The sequence below is a fragment of the Sciurus vulgaris genome, assembly GCF_902686455.1.
Source record: "Sciurus vulgaris genome assembly, chromosome: 4".
Classification (NCBI taxonomy): domain Eukaryota; kingdom Metazoa; phylum Chordata; class Mammalia; order Rodentia; family Sciuridae; genus Sciurus; species Sciurus vulgaris.
In genome coordinates, this window is record NC_136464.1 from 49596899 (window position 1) to 49612542 (window position 15644).

Genomic DNA, 15644 nt, shown 5'->3' on the forward strand with positions numbered 1-15644 from the left:
AGATGACGATGAACTTCATTGCAGAGACCCCCGTGCTGTACACAGGTCACGGTTTTGATGGCCAGAAGTCATCACCACTAACCAAGTTCAAGGACCCCAGATGCTGTTCAGGAGACTACGGGTCAGCTCAGGGACCAGCTGGAACTTGAAGTCTGGCTGCTCCGGAAACGTGCAAGATGCAAATCAGACACGTGAGCGGCCGGGTGGAGGAGCTGGGTCTCCCTCCCAGGAAGGCTCTGAGTGTCAGATTTTCCACTCTGTTTCTCTGAGCATGTTCTGCACATCCCAGTGCTAAAAATAACCGTGGCGCATGAGCGGGGGCGTGGCCCCAGAGTGTCTCCAGGAGCCAGTGGGGCCAGCTGGGCATGTCAGCCTCCCTTCATCTGGGCAGCGCAGGCCCCAGCCGCAGAGGCTTTTAGGGTCTGTTCTCACCACACACACCCCTCTCCACTGGCCTCTCCCACCCTTGTTGCCTCTATCTGCAGATTCTTCCTTACACTGGGACCCAGGGTCCCTGGGAACTGGCAGCTCTGGAAATTATAGGATGGGAAAAGCCCAAAGAGTTCATCTCGTCTGCCCCTGGGGAGCATGCCGTCCACCCTAAGTCCTGTGGACAGCAGAAAAGGTTCCCTCAGTCAAACACCCATCACTGAAACCTAATCTGCCAAGTGACCCATCGTCCCCACTCCTTGCAAAATCATTCCTTGAGTCTAGCTAGGATTTTTGCTGCTGCAGCCAAAGTCCAGTTCCTAGCATTCTCCCCCAAGGGAGAAGAAAGAGAGAATTGCTGATCCAAATTCAAACCCAACTGAACACAGTGTCCCAAGAGCTGGGACTCCCAGTTTAAAGCAGCTTCCACCTGGGGAGAAGCTCCAAACAAGCTGGACTGCTGCCAGGGATCAAAGTGCCTGTCCCTCCTCATCCTCCTCACGCCTGCCATCCGTGTGTCAGTGACAGGCCTGGGGAGAGCACAGGAGACAGGATCGCCAGGATGCCATCCCCACCCTCGGAAAACTTCAGGTTGAGTTTGAAGCGCAACGCTTAAGGTGTGTGGGAAGGAAACGTACGAGGGGTCCAATCGACTGCAAAGAGGGTCCAGCAGCCTGCATGCCGCTAAGGGCGCCTGCAGGGGATGTCCCTGGAAGAGCCGTTATCTGACCAGAAGCAGTGGGGGTGAGACACCGGGATGCTGAGGACACAGACTGCCTGGGGATTGAGGGCAGCTGACGGAGCCGTGTCTTTGAATGCCCAGAGCCGAGGTTGTGCCCTACTCCTTAGAGCACATTGCATATGGAATACAACAAAGGAGGGTGGTAAAAGGTGATTTTGTGAACTAACAGAAGGTGGGGAGGGGCACGACTAAATTTGGCAAAGTGAGAAGGAAGGGATGCAGAAAGCACGTTCAGCACACCTCCCACAGCAGCCTGTGCTTGCAGAGCACCTGGTTCTCTGGCCCCGGAAACCTGTGATCACAGCCGGGAGAGGCGGGAGGGCTTTCACAGAGCCAGGAGCTACAGAGATGGGGTCTCGGGACGTGGGTCTCTCCGATGGTGCAGGCTGTGTGGGGACGGCCAGGGGGTGAGCCCTGTGGGCAGCAGGCAGACCCAGAGGAGGGGCCACAGGCCTCCAGGGAGCCTCAGTTTCTCGTCCTGCACAAGGCATGACAGCCCCTCAGAAAGCAGAGTCTGGAGAGCCAGAAGAGTCTAGAGCTCTTCCATCCCCTCTCGGGTGCAGCAGCCGGACACAGAATGAGGAGAGAGCTGTACGAGTCTGCAAGCCTCCAGATGCTACCCAGAACTTCAGACAGTGCCATGATTCCCCCCGCCGGCTCCTCCTCTTCGTATTGTTTCTTCCTCCCTGGCCCCTCTGACCCTGCTCCTGACCACGCAGAGGAGCAGAGTGCCATTTGGAGGAAGAAGACGGGCCTCCCAGGCCCAGCTCTGGCCTTTCCAGGCTCTGCCACTCTAAGTCATCCCCTTCACTAAATCTCAGTTTCCTGATCTATAAGGAGGAGAGAAGGACGAAGACAGTAATAACATCAGGTAAGTCACCAGGTGAGTCCTGCATGCTTGACTGTAGCTTAATATGGTGGCCACTCTCACCTCCATTCCTATTTTATACATGTGGAAACTGAGGCCCTGGGCTGTGAAGGAAGCTGCCCGAGTCATTCGGGGCGATGGACTGCAGAGGGCTGTTGAGAGGGTGGGGTGAAGTGACAGAGGAAACATTCCCACACTGGCATTTGCTTGTCCTCTTACAATGTCACCAGGATGCCATGGCACATGCGTTTTCCAAAGATGCCCACAGCATCAACACCTCCCTTCAGGCTCCCCAGCTGTATGACCTTGCTCTCCTCCATGAGGGGGCTCCATTTCTCTACCATCTTGAATTGGGTGTGGGAGACATGGCAGTTTTGCCCAGGAGAAGCAGGAGGAGACCCTGGGCCAGGCCAAGGCATAGTCCTGCCTGTCCTCTCCTTGCTGTTGCCCAGGGTCAGCTTCCATGTGAAAAGTGCCACTGTCCTGAGGCGCCCTGTGGGAAAGACCTGAGCCAAGCGCAGAGCCCCAGGGGAGGAGCCCTGCCTAGAAAGACGTCCAGGACTGCTACGCGTGCGAGAGCAGCAGCCCCGGCCTTTTGGAGTGGTTGTTTCACATCGGTGGAGAACCAGACAGCCGTCCCTCCTCCTCTCTCCATTTTAGGAAGTTCACGAGATGTGGAAGAGCAAAGATGAGGTGAAGTGGGGTCAGAACCGCAAGGAGCCAGGGCAGGGCTCCCTCTGTTCCTGCCTCTGGGCATCAGCCGAGGAACCATCAGGGCTTGGTGTCCTCAGACTCTGGTCTGCAGACCGGAAGCTGGTGCGGTCTCTGTGAGGTTCATTCCACTGGGTCTCCACTGTGTGGGGCAGGGGGCGTTCTAGCTCCAGTTCTTCCAGCGAGCCACACACACTGGGGCTGAGCAGACCCTGGAGCCCCCTCAGGACACCCCCACCCGTGGGTCCCCATGGCCCTGGAGAGTCCCACACTGTAAGCCTGGGGTCCAGTGGGCCCAGCTCAGCCAGCAGGGAACCAGACAGCAGCCCAGGGTGAGCGGCACCTGCCAGCCGTCACTACTTTGCAGTTCTGAGCCTGCCCCTGGGCTCTGACCCTGTGCACAGCGCCGTACCATGCCCTTCACCTGGAGGGTCCCATGGAATCCTCAGTCACCTGCAGAGTCACCAATTGCTATTATCTCATTTTTCAGGTTAAGAATCAAGAGACTCAGAAATGTTAACCGAGTAAGTCAAATCACACAGTTCTAAGTGAGAGGCCGGAATTTAAACCCGGAGGCCCCCTTTCTCCTCCATTCTGCTACCTTGCCGACAGCAAGCATGTTTGGGGACACAAACGCATCATTCTGTGCTCCCCACACAACCTCACCCCTGAATCAACAAGCTTGCCTTCTCAAAGCTACACACGTGCAGAGGCAGAGACCCAGGAGCCCAAGCCAACGGTGCCTGGGAAGAGGCACGCCTCAAGTGGGAGGGCCCTGTCCATCCTCAAAGCCACATCCACACGGTCACACACTCGCACTCCCACCTCACATCTAGACGTTCCACCGCATGGACACCATCCCCCGTGGACTTGGCAAGTGCCCTCTCACGCACCTCTGCACTCCAGCCAAGACTCGCATGCGGACACACGCGTGATACATCCTCAACACACATCACGCACACGAATACCGCACCTTGTTTAATGATGCCCGGGAAATGAGAGTCATTATTTTTATTTAAAAAAAAAAAAAAAAAAAAAGCAACTCTCAAATGCCAATAGATTCCAGAGTGTTTTTTTAGTGCTGAAAGATTCCCCAAGCAAAAGTCGCCCAACAGTGCCACCTGCTGAAGGCCAGATATTCTCAATCTTCTCTCCATCTAAACTTGGCTCGTGGAGCCCTTCCTCAGTTTCCCCCAAAGTTCTTGAGATCTGAGAGCTGGATAGGAGGTGCTGAGGCCAGAGAGGCCCGGAGAAGGGCTGAGGAGCTGGCTAGCAGAGGGAAAGAAGAGAGATCAGGCAGGGAGCAGAGGGGGACAGCATGTCCCAGAAGATGGGAGAGACTGCGGAGAGAAGAGGCTAGGGAGCAAGAGTCAGGCATGCTGGAAAATATGGCCAGGAGGAGGGAGAGAGAAGGGACAGCAGGAGCCAATGAGGCAGCCAGGACCTGCTGAGAGACCCCTCACCCACACTGACCCCCAGGACCCACACATGGAGCAAGCCCCACAGCCAGCTCTGTCCACCCTCCCTCACCACCCTGCGGGGTTTGTGACAGGGACCCAAAGCTGCAGTGTGGTCCTGGACTGGGATGTCCCCATGCCACCTCAGCCCTCCAAAATGTCTGTCAAGCAACCCCTGCCCTTCCAAGGTATAGCTCCCCACTCCCACCCCCAACCCAGACACACACACACACACACACACACATCCTGCCAGCTGGATCAGGATGGACTGAATCCTACAGGAAAGGACTCTAACATGAAATTTCTGGTCAGTTTCTAAGGTGCAGAGACAGCCAGAGAAGGAATTGTCCAAAGCCACCTAGTGAATTAGGAAGTCAGGCCTGAAAGCCAGGCACTGCCCTCCACCCCACAATCCAGTCCACAGCAGCTCCTCCCCCCAGCCCTGAGGTGGAAGAGGGCAGGGGGTGAGCCCACATCCCATGGGAGGTGCCCCCAGCTGCACCATTGCCATTAGCATCTCAGGAGCCACACTGTGGGGACTCAGGCAGCGACAGAGCTAGACAATCATCAGGCTAAGAGCAAACCACAGACCTCGACTCACAGGGCATTGATTCTAAAAGATCCCACTGGTCCCTTCCCATAAGGGACACAGCACAGAGAAGTGGGGTCTAGGCAGAGGGATGAGAACCCCAACCCTCCCAGACCAGACTCTGTGCCAACTGCTTGCGACTGACAGGACCCAGTGTTGAGGCCTGAGTTCCTGGAGGGCGGCAACCTTGGGGCCTCATCCTGCTCTTCTGGGTCCAAAATTCTGGTCCTCCCTTCTTTCAAGGGAACACTCCCTGCACGAGAAAGGTCCCTTGCAGGGAGACTCTCAGGGCAATTTTCTTTCTGATGCAGCCTGTGACCCTCCCCGTAACTCAGCCAGAGTCAGAGGAGCCACCCTCTCACCTTTGTGGAAAGGCAGGCCCTCCCCGCTGCAGTGAGCCAAGCAGGCTGACTACACAATGCACAGCAGGTGCTGGCTTGCATCTCATTTGCATATGGTTTGCATATGCTTTCTGACTTCTCAAAATACCAGGGAACCATCCTCCAACCCCCCAACCTATAACTTGGCATTTACAGTCCCTCCTGACTTACGTGAGCATTTCAATGCTGTGGACTTGCATTTGCTTAGCTAGGGCTTCAACTGTGAATCAGACTGAAACTAAACTCCTTAAAAGAGGCATTCTAGGCCCCAAGGAAGCCTCTCTCCTGCCAGGCCAGACCACACACCCCTCACTGAAAATACCCTGCCCTTCTGTGCTGACAGGTGTTGGCTGATATTGTTCCCTGGAAGGCCTTCTTCTCTACCTGAAAAACTCCTGCTCACCCTTCAAGACCTGGTTCAAGTGGAACTTCTGCAAGGCTTCTGCACATTAGCTTCTCCCCCCAGCACTTCTGAGCATCATCATTGCCTCCCACGTGAGTCCCAGCTCTGCAGCTCATTAATGGCCAACTGGAAGAGGGAGATTTACCACACCACGAAATGATATTGTTCAGCACCTGTCTTTCCTAATAGACAGTGAATTCATTGAAGGCAGGGACCATGAAGCAAGCATCCATCATGTCAGAGCCTACAGCTCCCAGTTCTGGAAAAATGGCTGCTTATCAAGGCTCAATGAATGAATGAATGAATGTGGGTTCATTGGCTTCTTGTTATGGCCAATATGCCCAACAGGAGCAACTTAGCACAGGAAAAGTTGATTTTGGCTCACGATTTCAGAGGTTCAGTCCATGGTTGGCTGACTGCATTGTTCTGAGCCTGAGGTGAGACAGAACATCATTGCTGAAGGTCAGCAGCAGAGGAGGAAAGCTGCTCAGAGCCTCTCGCTGCCAGGAAGCACAGGGGTGGGGGGAGAGAAAGAGAGGAGAAGCGTCCACAAAAAGAGGCATCCTTTCAGGGCATGCCCCCAGTGACCCACTTCCTGCAGCCACACCCCACCTGTGAACACTCCTGCATTAGCACAGCAGCTTGTGGGGGTTACTCCCTATCCAAACCATAAAAAAATGGCTTACCTTCTCTAAGGGTCTCCCTGCTTCATCGTTCCATGACTCTCTCCTTGATGACTCGCTCCAATTGGCTTCAACAGTGGTGCTATTCCACCCACTATTTAGCAACTTGAAATAGCATGGAACAGAGGGTCCTCAAGCACCCAGCTCCACATGGAGGTTTGTCTGCTTTTGAAGACTGCACTCTTCCCAGACAAAAGCCCTAATCAGGGTCTTCTGCCCCTGGTGGGGCCTTAGGCCCACAGGTGAGTAGACTGCATGGGGCCAAGGCCAATGCTTAAGAAGCCAAGAACCACACAGGGAAATTTACCGTCAGATAATTGGCAGCTCTGGTGCACAGTCAAATGCAGTAAATTAAGTGTTTTCCTGTAAATCAAGTTTATGATTTGCACTGGAGATGTAATTGTTAAAACTGTTCATTTTACCCGCAAATAGCAGTTGAAAGAAACCAATTTAGGAGTGACAGATTGGTTTTGATTCTAAATGTAGTGCTAAAACAGTTAATTTTAATAACATCCATTGGACAGGAGTCTGCTTGTTACTTAATATCATAGTCAACAATTTGAAAGCCGCACATTCAGCCACTGCTGCTTCCGCTAGAAATTAATCCCATTTTTCCCCCAAATGGAGGCATTTCTCAGCAGGAAGCAGCATCTCCATGTAGAAGGGCTTTTCTCCATTCTCCAGCTAACTGGGGGCAGAGGGACCACAAGAGGGTCACTTGTAGGCTAAAACAGAAAGGACAGGAACTGGAGGGTCAGGATCAAACAGGACCTTCCCACTAGAGAAACAGCCTCTGTGGCAAATGGGATCAGAGTCCAGAGCTTCGGCCGCACTGCTGTCGCAGGCCACGCTCCCTCACGCACACCTCCTTTCCCCTGGGACATCTAGCACCTCACTCTCGGACTGTGTGGCCATCATTCATCACCCTCTGTCCAGCCCTCCAGTAACTGGAAGGGTCTCCAGGTCTCTATCTATCCAAGAGCATCTTTTGTTCTCCTTCACCTTCCCCTCCACAGACAAAGGGGCTTTATGGTGTGCAGGAAAGAACTTTGGTACACATGAATGTCCGTCGATCATTCTAAATGAGCAAGACAGCCTTCTTCTCTTCCACCTTGTCACCATCTTCCTTGCTGTCCCACGAGGGGACACCCCAGACTGTTAATATTCAACCTGAGTTTGTGGGGTCCAAGACCAGACCCACTATTTTTGTCATATGCCAACATGGGTCCTGAATACTTGCTGGGCTCCCAGGACCAGAAGTCACTGGGGTGAGGGAGCTCGTGGGCTCTTTGAGCAATTCATGCTGACCCTTGACAGGCCCCCAGCGCTGCTCCCAGAGAGTCAGAGCTTCCCAGACATGCATCATTATTGCCTGTGCGACTTGTGACTCAGACTGCTGGTCCCCAGCCCAGGAGATTCTGATTTAGCTGATCTAGGAAAAGTCAAGGAATCTGCATCTCTGGCAAGTTCTCGGGCAATGCCGCTACCACCAGCCCACAAACCTGACTCTGAGCAGCACTGATTAGGAGAGGTGTTAGACCACCACCCACACCCGCCACTACAGATGAGGAATCGGGGCCCCAGAGAAGCAGAGGAGACAGCCAGCCCCTAAACATCCTTGCCACACTACTGCCTTTCCCAAGACATTCCTTGGGAACTACGAACACCCCACAGGGCAGATGTGCAACTCAGCCATCAGCTCAGTTTTCATTTAATGAATTTCAGGGGGCATTAGAAAGGAAAACTTTCATAAAAGAAGGAAAAGCCTGTTCGTTTTCATGGCCACCACTTGGAGGAACACTCTGGAGCCTACGCAATCGCCTGTAGAGTCTATTATACAGGGAAGCCTAAATCACATTTATGGCTCATACTGTACGGCAAATGTAGGTATTAAAATTGTTCCTTTTAAATGATAAACATCCACTGAAATGGTGCAATAGAGCCGCATCAGAGACTGTTTTCACCCAAAACAAACTGACTCAGGAAAGGCAGTAAATAGGGAGTTTTAGTGCAGTCCCATAAGGATGGGGAGGGAGGGGGCCGTGCAGAGCAATCAGCACCGGAGACCAAGCTGTCTTTAGCAACTTCCACCACCTTACCTGGCTCCGTCTCCCCCAAGACCTGAGAGTAACGACGTCTCCCCAAAAGGGCTGTGACTCCTTGTAAAGCAGGTGTCTGTATTTTCTGGCCTGGTTTTAGATAGTCAAGTCTCCATTTTACTATGCACATCACCATCATTGTGGTTCGGCTTTTGAGAGAGAAGTAATGGAAAAAATAGTTAATCACCCATTCATAATCTCTTAAACATTATTTTTAAGCTGATAGTTGCAAAACAAAATGCGATCTTTCTAACATCTTCAAGCAATTACTTGTCATTTTCCTGGTTTTCATAATAAAAGGAAATTAGATTGGGAGCGGAGTTGGGGGGAAGCAAACTCCTGACTTTGAATTTGGGGAAGATGAAGGACAGATGTCAAGGAAATCTTGCAATTGCCAACAAAAACAATGAAGGCAAGGACCAAGCCAGGGCAAGGGCTGGAAGTGGAGGGCGGGGCATCTCCTGGCCCCTCCCACTCCCCCAAATATAATGTTGGGTGTAATTACCTGAGTTTAATTGAGTAAACCTGCCTCTACCCACCCTCTGAAGGAATTGGGGGGTCATGCCTTTCCTCTCTCCTGGACTTCCACAAGGCTCAATAATCAAGGAGTCACAGCCAAAAGCCAACTTGAGCTCCTCAGCATCCTGAGTATGGGTTAATCTGCGATAGATGCATGGGAAGAACCACTGTTTCTTGAAGCTTCTTCCATGCCAAGACAAGGCTTCTCATTTCTCGGTGTGAAAGGACCAATTTTTGTTGTTGTCGTTGTTTTCATTTCCAATCCATTTATTTTCCAATCTAGTGCAGATGCTTTTGTACAACGAGCTAAAATGTCATAGTAATGTCAAGTTGCTATACATGTTTCTAATTCTTACCCTCACTTTCTGTCATGAAGAGTGATGGGTCAGGGCCACACACCTCGGTTCACCATTTCTGCTGCTGCTCTCTGAGATGGGTGCTTTCATCCCCCTTTCCAGCTGGGGAACCCAAGGTCCAAGAAGGGTGAGAAGGAAGTTACCCAAGTTCCCCAGCTAATACCTACAGAGCTAAGCTGAAACCCAGATCCAGTCACCAAACCTTTGTATGTTCCTGAACCTGGACTCTGGAGATGACCTTGTAGGGCAAAGAATGGAAAGATGCCCTCTGTATCAGTTCCATTTTTGTTGCTATAACAAAATACCTGAGGCTGGGTACTTTATAAAGAAATTTATTTAGCTCACAGTTTGAAGGTTTAAAGGCATAGTGCCAACATCTCTGGACTCTGGTGAGGTTCTCCCTGTCTGTGTCACATGACAGATGACATCATGGCAGAAAAGTGTGCAAGGAAAGATGGCCTGGTGAGACAGGAAGCCAGAAAGTAGGGAAGGGCCACATCTCCTCTAACTCTCTTAAGAACTAACCAGGGTCCCAAGAAAATCACCTTAATCTCTTCAGAAGGCACATTCCCAATGGTCTAATGACTCCCACTAGGTCCTACCTCTTACACATCCCACCACATCTTAAGGTCTCCACACTGGGAACCAACTCAGGTTACCCACTTAGATTACCGGGGAGGTTCCTCCAAGGACCCCAAAACCAGAGGCAGGAATGTGCTGTGTGAAGTGCAGAGACGTGGCAGAGGCTGAACCGGGAGGGGAGAGGGGATGGAGAGTCCAGCTGAGGCTGCCTGGTGGCAGCTGGTGGGCAGTGACCCTCAGCCCAGAGAGGAATGATCAGAACCGTCGGAACCCAAGTCTCTCCCCCTGTGGATCCTCTATCCTTGTCGCCCTGAGCCTGGGCTTCCACCTTGAAGCCACAGAGAATGCGACTGGGATTTTTAAAATGCAAATCTGCCAGAAGACACTCCCGTTAGGGTATTCCTCCCTTTGAAAGTGTTAAAGAGACCAGAGGGGTCACAGCTACTCCTGTTTCCTGCCGAGCTGCTTCTGTGAAGTTCTAGGAGGAGAGGCCTGGGGGTCGGCTGTTCAGAGAGACAGGAATGAAAGGGGGATCAGAGGGGCCTGCCAGCTGCCCGCCTGGGCCTCAAGAAGGGAGCCAGGCTCATCCGGAGACCCAAAGGCCACCCACAAGGCCCCCACGCAACATCAGGCCTGAGAAATGAGAGGCAAGAGCTCACTGGATCTCCTGGGGACTTGCCTCACAGTCCCTGAACGCAGGCATCTGCTCCCCGGGAAATTGCCCTGACCTGAGGTCTAGTTGTCTCACCTGAGGGCACTTCAGACATTCCTGAGTGAGGCCCCTCGGACCAGGCTCTGTGCTGGGCTAGTGAGACTTGGTCTACCCCAGCCAGGGTGGGTAGTCAGGGAAGCCTTCCTGGAAGGGGAAGACCTATTGTGAGCCAGGAAGGTGGGCAGAAAGGGGGAGGATGGCATTCTAAGAACACACACACACACACACACACACACCATTGCCATCACCATCGCCACAACAACCTGATTGAAAGTCTCTGTTTTCTTTTCCTAGTGAAAAGGCAGAGAAGGATTTTCATAGTTTCTTAGATCTGGAGTCCAAGCCCCTAACTTCTCAACGAAGGAAACAGGTTCAGAGAGGTAAGGTGCTAAGACTGAGGTCACACAGCAAGTGGGGTCTGGGGCAGAAGTTTCCTGGGCCCAGGTCAGCTCCCCACTGCCCCCATGACTGGCACGGGGCTATCCCAGGCATTACCAGGCATGAGGTGGCCACAGAGGAAGTGGAGCCCCAGCTCCCTCCTGCAGCTACTCCCCTGACAGTAGGGACCCAGGAGCCTCTAGTCCTCCAGGATCCCAGGGAGAAAGGCAGAGCAGAAACACGGTCCCACATGCAGGTCCCTTGGGGTAAACAGGAGCCGCTGCTGTCCAATTGCCGGCTGCCACTCACCTCTCCAGAGCCAGCCACAAGGGAGGAGCACCCTCTTCCCACTGGGCTCTCCAGCCCTCTTGGGAAATCCCAGTCGAGCAGACTTTATCCTCCAACCTGCTGCTCAACAGCCTCCAGCAGAGGGAGGGGCAGGACAGCTGGCAAATTCACGCATCTGCCGAACCTCCTGGTCAGGACGCCCCACTCTCTCGTGCATTCTGTGGCCCAGGGAGACCAGGTAGCTGCAACGATCCTAATAACAATATGTGAGGGCCGGTAACACTTCTTTAAGAATGTTTTATTTGTTCTCTTTAGATTTACGTGACAGTAGAGTGTATTTTGACATAAACATACATGGAGTATAACTTCCCATTCTGGTGGTTGGACATGATGTGGAGTTACTCTGCTCACATTCATACGTAAGCACAGGAGAGTTAGGTCTGATTCATTCTACTGTCTTTCCTATTCCCAGCTCCCTCCCTTCCCTTCATTCCCCTTTAACTAATCCAATGAACTTCTATTCTCCCCTCCCCCCTCCCATTGTGCATTAGCATCCACATATCATAGAGAACTTTCTGGCCTTTGGTTTTGGGGGATTGACTTATTTCACTTAGCATGATAGTCTCCAGCTCCATCCATTTACCAGCAAATGCCATCATTTCATTCTTTTTTATGGCTGAGTAATATTCCCTTGTGTATATCTTCATTTTCTTTAACCATTCATTTGTTGAAGGGCACCTAGTTTGGTTCCAATAGCTGCTATGAACATGGATGTGACCACATCACTGCAGCATGCTGATTTCAAGTCCTGTGGGTATATGCTGAGGAGTGGGATAATGGGTCAGATGGTGGGAGGATAGGTAACTCTTGCCCTAGCCAATGGACTATGTGACCTCCACTGAAGCCGTGCCATGCGGGAGCTGTTAGTCTCCCCATTGCACAGAATAGGACATGAGGCCCAGAGAGGTGAGGCCACTCGCCCCAGGTCACAGAGCTGAGAGTAGAGGAGCAGGAGTTAAGACCCAGGCAGTCCTCTCATGCAAAAGACCAGAGCAGTCACCTTGTGGGGCTGGGGATACAGAGCCTGGCATGAATAATAGGCACCTTCAGGGAAATCAAGGTGGGAGGAACCCTCTCAACTGTCTCGGGGGTTGAGAGAGGGAAGCTGAGGCCCTAGGAGTGACAGAGGCGTGAGCAGAGGGGACCCAAGAGAGAAGGGGCCTGCACCATAGGGCTCACGGCTCTCGGGGTACCCAGAGGCAAGCGCATCAAATCCAGGGGGAGTATGAGGAACGGGACAGGCCCGGGGGTGAGAAGGCAGGTATTTCTTGCCAAGTGACAGTGGTGTGGGCGGGCATTTCTGACAGGCTGTGCCACTGCCGAAAACGCTGTGCTAGGAGCCCCTGGTGCCAGGCTGGGCACAACGGTCCTGGAAAGATGGTAAGAGTAAGGGCCATCTCCTGGATAGAGAAGCTGGCTATGTTTAGCTGGACACAGAAGCGAAGTGTTCCTGTTTCCACATAAGAAAACCCACAGCTCTGGATGAGATGCTATTATGCGCTTCATTTTGTCCTCTAGGTAACCAGAGAGGTTGCATGACTTGCCCCTGTCACACAGCTGGCAAGTGGCAGAGCTGCTCCACACCAGGAGGCTATGGCGAAGGCGATACTTTCAACTGTCCTTTTTTCCCTTGCTTTATTCTGCTGAAAAGGCATCTCTGAATCTGTCTGTATCAGCACAAAGCCATCTGCTCCATCTCCTGCAGCCACCGGGCATGGGGCACCACCTCTTACAGACGCACCACCTCTGATGGACATGGCAATGGCTCCTAGCTGCTGCTACCAAGCAAAAACCCTGTGATGTGACAGCTGAGCGTTCTTTGCATCTTGATGTGCTTTTGCAAACACATCTGTGGAATGTGGCCCTCGAATACTTGAGCCAAAGGACGATTTGGGCCTTCCAAATTTTGATGGATGACGCCAAATGGCCTTCCAAAAGGCTAGGCTGGTCTGCATGCTCACCAAGGCTGCTGGCCTGTGGTGTTAGGTGCTCACTGTGGGGACACTCAAGTTGGTCCTGGCCCAGTGGGTTCTCTCCCTAATCTGAGCTCCCTGAGACAGGGGCTGGGACTCCATCCTCTCTGGAATATTTGAATGGAGCTGTGGAAATACTTGCTGGATTACCGGGACCTTTTAAGGAGAGCCACCTGGAGTTAGTTTCCTACAAAGACAGTAGGAATTTCTTTGGCACCTACTGAGAGCCCTGTTTCAGCAGAGAGCAGAGATTAATCTAGGTTCTCAAATCCAGGTTGCCTGCTGGGACCAAGCAGGCAGCACAGACAAGTGACATGGGCTAGAAGGTGAAGCTGGGGAGGGTAGCTACAAGCTCAATGCCACAAAGAAAAAAAAAAAAAAAAAAAAACAGGACCTTGATCAAAGACTTCAGAATTAGACCAGAAACTATGCGACTCCTAGAAGAAAACATAGGGTCAACACTCCAGCTTTTAGATACAGGCAATGACTTTCTCAATAGGAGCACTAAAGCTCAGGAAATAATGCCAAGAGTTAATAAATGGATCGGCATCAAATTAAAAAGCTTCTGCACAACAAGGGAAACAATTAGGAATGTGAAGAGAAAACCCAGATAAAGGGAGGAAATCTTTGCTAGCTCCTCTTCTGACAGAGGATTAATATCTAGACTATATAGAGCTCAGAAACCTTTATAGCAAAAAAAAAAAAAATTAATAACCCAGTTAATAAATGGGTAAATGAACTAAACAGACACTTCTCAAAAGAAGTGGCCAACAAACACATGAAAAATGTTCCGCATCATTAGCAATTAGGGAAATGCAAATCAAAACTACACTGAGATTTCATCTCACCCCAGTCAGAATGGCAGTCATCAAGAATTCAAATAATAATAAATGCTGGAGAGGATGTGGAGAAAAAGGAACACTTTTTTGTGGTATTGTAACTTAGCTCAACCACTATAGAAATCAGTATGGAACCGCCTCAGAAGACTAGGCATGGAACCACCATATGACCCATTTTCAGTAGTTACCCTGAAGAATTAGTCACCTTACTACAGTGATACACATGTACCTGTGTTCATGGCAGCAATTCATAATATGCAAAAACTATGGAACCAGCCAATCGTCCATCGATGGATGAATAGATAATGAAAATGTGGTATATACACTCAATGGAGTTTTATTCAGTCAAAAGGAAAATGATTTTCAGGAAAATGGATAGAACTAGAGACCATGATGGTGAGAGAAATAAGTCAAACTCAGAAGGCTAAGGGTTAGATGTTTTCTCCCATATGCAGAAGCTAGAGAGGAAAAAGGAAAAGAAAGTTCTCCTAAAAATCAAAGGGAGATCAGCAGAGGAAAGGGACCAAGGGATGGGAGCTGGGGAGGGAGGGGGGAAGTGCTGGGGAGTGATATTGGCCAAATTATACATGATATACATGTACCAATATATAACAACAAATCCCATCGGTATATACAATAAAATAATATACCGATAAAACATGGGAAAAATAATAATAAAATAAAATATAAATAAATAAATGAGGGTCCTGGAGCTAGATCTTACCATTTTTTCCCAAAAACCAGAACCTGGATTTTTAGGTGGATTTGTCTCCATGCCTAGCACAACGCCTAACACTTCGGGATTCCATTGTAATTAAATGAATAAAGGAAAGAGGAAACCATCCCAAAGTCCATGTTCTTTCCTCGGAGCTCTGGAAGAGGTTGCCAACACTGCCAGCAGGAGGTGCACCTGACAGGTGGACAGAGCAGCTCCGGTTCCTTGTGCTTTAGTGCCCTCGGCCCCTGTCCTCTGGAAATCCATGTATCGGAAACTTGGTCCTCAATGCAGCTGCGTTGGAGGCAGGGCCTAAAAAGAGGTGGTCAGGTCAGGAGGCTCTGCCCTCGTGAATGGGTGAATCACATTCTCCTAGAGTGGCTAGTGATGCTGACAGGACCTTGTTGTAAAGCAAGTGGGGTCTCTTGCTCACGCATGCTCTCTTGCCCTTCCTCCCTCAGCCAAGGAGGAAGCAGAAGGAAGGCCCTTGCTGGATCTGCATGCCTTCATCTTGGACTTCGCAGCTCCAGAACTGAGAAATCAATTTTTCTTTGTAAAGCACCTGGTCTGTGGTTTTCTGTTATAGCAACACCAAAACAAAAAAACAGACTAAGACAGCATTTGGCAAGGTAACTTTGGGGTTTAAAATCAGCTTCATTCAGCAAGTCCCTCCCCTAGTCGCTCTGCTTATAACCAGGCCTCCACCACACTCCAGCAACTTCACAAGGACATAAATAAGTGAAGTCAAATGTTGGCCTCCAAACAGGGAGGGACGTTCATTCTGTCTCCCTGTCCTACCTTCAGTAAGCTTCAAGGAAACACGACCCATGACTCACTCCAATTATATATTGCTTATCTCAA

The 15644-nt window shown here is 51.0% G+C and overlaps 1 long non-coding RNA gene across 1 annotated transcript; it reads right to left on the reverse strand.

Annotated features, from left to right (window-relative positions):
• Positions 1 to 8367: 8367 nt before the first annotated feature.
• LOC306660513 lies at positions 8368 to 14911 on the reverse strand. Its single transcript, XR_013763657.1, has 3 exons — positions 14793 to 14911; positions 11218 to 11449; positions 8368 to 8510 (listed from the first exon to the last, which is right to left on the reverse strand). It is a non-coding gene; the product is annotated as an uncharacterized lncRNA (long non-coding RNA).
• Between the last annotated feature and the right edge of the window lie 733 nt (positions 14912 to 15644).